The following is a 5,465-nucleotide window of genomic DNA, read 5'->3' on the forward strand; positions in this document are numbered from 1 at the left end:
ATGTATAGAGGTGCTGTATTTCTAATTAGTGATTCTATAATTAGCAGTCTAATTTTGGCTACTTCTGAGCAATATTAAAGTGAAATTTTCATTTGCCATTTTGTTGCCAAGGGAATTTTCCAGCCATGCTAAATGACTGTCATGGAGCCACAGATTGGATTGAAAACAAATGTCACAACATATTTTTCTGACAACAACAATGTCTTTAACATTTTATAAAACTATCACTAAACTTCCTCTTATTCTTTAAGGTGTTTACTTTAGTATCCTGTGTGTAATGATTCTTCATTATTGCTCTCTTTTTACTAAAGAATTCATGGTTTTTCTTTTAAGAACAATCTTCACATCCTTACGACAAGAATTTTATAAGCTAATATAAATATTTACTTATGTCTCTGAGATACTGAAGTCCATTTTAAAACGTTCTCTAGCTGCTTTCTGGTGCTGTAAATACTCAATAAAATAAAGGAAAAAACTGTTTTTAAATGCTACAATATAGAGCAAATTTCACAGTCATGCTGCGTATTGAAAAAACAAAGGACTTTTGGAATCAGGCACACTTGAATTTGACTGATAGCCTCACACTCTGTAACTTTATAACCTTGCTAATCTGTGCTTTCATTTCGTAATAAAATATCAATACTCTTTCTTAGGATTATTTATTATGTAGAAAAGAGCCAATTCGCTGCCTAGAAAATAGTATTATTAAAAACATATAATTTTAGTTTTTGAGAATAAGAGAAAAGTAGAATGATTCCTTAGATGCAATATGATATGAGACCTGCGGGATGAATGGAAAATTGTAGCAGAAAGATGAATGGAAGTAAAGACAAACTAAGTTAATAGCATAGAAACAAGCAATTACATTTTCTTATCACATAAAGAAAGAATAAAACATATCATAAAATGAAAATACTTAGAAACTTTCATAGTAGCCAGGTCATGAAGAGCCAGCATCCCCCTCAAAAAGAGAGAGAGAGAGAGATCTTACATATTAACTCATATTTAATACATGGGAAGAATTTAATTAGTAAGTGGCTAATATTTTGATAGAATTCCTTTGTAAGTACATTCCTTGGTTACTTGATCCATTTGTTTATCAATTCATTCAATGTGAAGATTAGATTTCATAAGCCAAAGATGACAACTGACAAAGCAGTTAGATGGCACTGTGATAGTACATCTGAGAGGTCCTGAGAGATGAACTTGGTCTATGATAATAGGAAAGATGGAAATATGGTATTTCCAAAAAATATTTAGGTGGTAGCAGTGTTTGAAGGATTCCAATAAATAATAACCCTGTCCCCTCCCTCAAGCATTCATTCATTCATTTAATGATACTCATAAAACACTTAAAATAATTTATCTGTGAGAAGACAGTTCTTGTCTTCAAAGATCTGACACTTTAGAAGGGTGGTGGAGGAAGCTCTAACAAGTAAATGCCTTATATTGATAAATATGATGAGAAGAGTAAAAGAAAGATAAAGAAAGATCACAGGACATCTATATTTTATGTAAGGCTGTTGCAAAAATTATCTAAGAGAAGATAGCATTTAACCACAGACATAAAACAGTTGAAGGAATAAGTCATACAGATATCAATGACAAGACTGTCATTGATCAATGAGGAAAATGAATGTGAATTGGGACCAAATATGTTTTCTAAATGGTCAGCAATTAAACTAGTAGGGCTACTACTGAATGAATGTGGGTAAAAGAGATGGAACAGAAGGTAATGGAAAAAGCAAGGAACCAAATAATGTGAGGATGTGTATACCATGGTAAGGACATTCATTTTGTTACAGACTGAGTTTGCAAACTTTTGTAGGGTTTTAAGACCATAGATCACTTAGACTTCCATGTGGAATGGGTTGTTAAGAGGTAAGGGTAGAAGCAGAGATATCAATTAGTAGTTTATTAAAATGGTCCAGGGAAGAAAATCAATGGTTTGGATTAAAGCACAGAGATAGAGATATGATGACTGTTAGAATTTAAATCTAACTCAAAGAAACCTCCCATAGGACTTAATAGATTGCTTAGACTGATGATGGGATGATAGAGGAAAAGCAGAGTTAAGAATGAATTTTGGGGCACCTGGGTGGCTCAGTGGTTTAAGTGTCTGCCTTTGGCTCAGGTCATGATCCCAGAGTCCTGGGATCAAGCCAGGCATTAGGCTCCCTGTTCAGCAGGAAGCCTGCTTCTCCCTCTCCCTCTGCCACTCCCCCTGCTTGTGCTCTCCATTTCTCAAATAAATAAATAAAATCTTTTAAAAAATGAATGAATTTTCTCCTAAGCAAATGGAATAATGGAATTCATTTGAGATAAGGAATTCTGAAGGGAAAGTTTTGATTTGTTCATATTTTGGAAGGGAATACTTAAAAAAAATTCTTTTTGGACATAGTATAGTTACCTATTACATATATATATATATATATATATATAATACTCATATTATATATTATAATTATATATGAGTTACATATTTGTATAATATGTTGCTATAATATGTAACATAAGTAATGTATGTGTGTGTGTATATATATATATATATATATATATATATATATGATCTGTTACAGTTCTGTTACTGTTGAATTATAAGTCTAGAGTTCTGGGGAGAAAACAGGGTTGGAGATTAACATACAAGACTCAGCAGAAAATAGATGATATTGAAAGATATGAAACTGAGTTCTCCTAGGGAATGAATGATAAGACACAAAAAAGAAGAGAGTGATCAAAGAGTCAGTTTTATTAATAAAGTAATTTCAGTAGCAAATGTAGATCTTTTGTACAGCCAAATAATGTCTTCCCCTCTAAGACACCTCTGGATTTGATTTACCTTTCCCTCATTGACTGAACCTACCTTGCAAAGCATTTGTTTTAGTGTACCGAGTCCCTAACATTGCTTATTAATGGTTCTATGAGTGATTAGAAAAGTATTTCCCATATTCATAAAATGACACACTTAGAAATAATTACAATTTATATATTTATCTTAAATAAACACAAAGTTGATCTTAGATTTAATCAACCAGTTATTCAGTCCATGCTGCAGCTTTGGCTACTCTAAAGGATAAAAGTATCAATATATTATACATGTTTTATTTCTAATTAAGGCTAATCGGCATGCCTAGATGCCTCAAAATATGATTTGAGAAATTTCAGTATATATGGCTTTTTGACATTTCCCTGGTCAAAACCTCTCACCCTACTAAAAATATTATTTTTATAGTCATTATATTTTAAATTTACCATATAAAAATTGCCATTGGCATTTATTCATCTAAAATATATTTTTAAAAATGTCCAGTGTCAAAAGCAGATACTTTAACCACTAGCAAAACCACACATATCATTTGACCATTCAAATAACATTATATAGCTAACGGAAATCAATATACCTGCTTTAATAAAGGCTATTGATTCCAGGCTGACTGACCTCAAATGGAACATATTGATACTGCAATTTAAAGCATGTTTCAGATATGGTCATCAGGTATGGTCATCTACTAGCGAATCAGGAAGTCATTACTCTTCTGTTGGCTTATTTTGCTAACACTGATCCTTCAGGTAATTATGAAAATCCAACTGTACTATGTGCATATCACTGCCCTCCCGATTGGACTCTGAGTCCCTTGACGATGAATATTTTACTTCCCCGATCTTTACTTCCCTTGGTCTACTCTGTGCCCTGAATCAATGTGCATGTTAATCATATAACAAATATGTTCTAAATAAAATATTATATCTTGTGGTGGGTATGTAAATGGATGTTAGAGTTTGAAAGCAGGCAAGATTTGTTACAATATTCACTAAATTACTATATTTATTCTTAAACTAAAATCTTTAGAATTTTCTCAATCTGCTTTTTATGTGACAAACTATCCTGAAGATGATGGAGATACTGTAATACACTTTGAATGTTAAACTGTAAGTGAGAAGAGTTACGATCAGCAATATAAAAGAGTGAATCTCCAACTATGCTTGTGTCTTTCACAATTTTTGTCTTTAAGGATTCTGGCAATCCATGTAGATATATGTAAATTAGTCCATGAAATATTTGGGGGATATCTCAATTTAAACAGTTGCCCTTATCTATCTGATTGTTATTGATACAAACATGATTATGGATGTTTTTATTTTCAGGAATTTGAAAAAGTGTTACAGAGATAAAAAAATGTCTGCCTATGTCCAAGGGCTCTTATGTCATTGGAGGTAAGCAAGATATTTATAGTAGAGCACAATGCTTTCAAAGAGCTTTCTTTTTACTAGTTTACCCCAACATGTTTTGTTCTTCCCTGAAGTTATAAAAGCAGTGTGATTCCTGTGGTATTCACCATCAGTGACTTGTTCTTTGCATTCAAAAAACCCACAGTAGCAAAATATTTACATCTTATAGGAAGATCATTAAACTATTGACCACAAAATAGGAACATGGCTCCTAAGGGGAAAATGGCTGCAGATTTTGGAACAGGGTCAAAAAGTGTTTCCTGAAACATTTGATTCTGAGCAGTTAGCTTGGCAAAAAGGTCTTTGGAAGAGGCTAGGGCTGGAGTACAATGATCTAACATTTTAATGGGAAGAAGAGAAAAAATCTATTGTAGAACTGCCTATTCCAACAGAACAGAAAACTATTGCAAATGAAAGCACATAGAAGTTCATACAGTGAAATCTCAATTTTCCTTTTGGCCTACTGGAAGGAAGAAATGAGGTGAGGATTTTGGCTAAATTTTCAAGCAATTGTTTTGATTACATTTGGTATTTAATTTTTACTAAGAATATGAAAATACTTAGAGATTCTGTGTGCATTATGTCTTTTAATTCTCTGATTTTCCTCTGGAGAAAAATTACGGGTTTTTTGGTCCTTTCGGGTGCTGTGCTCAGATAATGCTAACAGAGTACATCACTTGCATGGGTATAATTTGAGCCAATCCAAGACTTCTGGAATGAGGTTCAAGGAAAAAGGAGTACATCATAACCACTCTGTCCCATAAGGTTTTGTGTCTATGTATTCATATGTATTTCATTGTGAATTATATCACTAACCTCCCAATTTTCCTGAATCTATTAATACGACAACTATTTAGATTTAACCTGAATGTGTATCCATGAACCATCCTTAATATTCACCTACACACACATATTTGTGAAGCTGTCTTCAGCCCATGCCCCTACCTACCACCCTAAGACTGAAGAATCCTTACTCAGGATATTGCAACTACCACAAAGCTCTCTGCCTCTAATTTCTCAACACTCTCATTCACCCCTAGAGAATCTTCCACACTACTGTTCTAAAGCAATGACTATTAAGTTTCTACAGCATAAACCTTTCCTGTTTTATCCACTGTCTTCCAAATATAGTCCAAATTGTCAAATAAAAAATGCAAGACATCTGTGACCAATGGCTTGACAAATGGACTGTGGGGTTGAGGTGGGAGTCAGGGGAGGCTGACTGGTAACTATTG

This window comes from Mirounga angustirostris, unplaced genomic scaffold (genome assembly GCF_029215605.1).
Source record: "Mirounga angustirostris isolate CCGP_5_RB_7025 unplaced genomic scaffold, mMirAng1.0.hap1 SCAF_3, whole genome shotgun sequence".
Lineage (NCBI taxonomy): Eukaryota > Metazoa > Chordata > Mammalia > Carnivora > Phocidae > Mirounga > Mirounga angustirostris.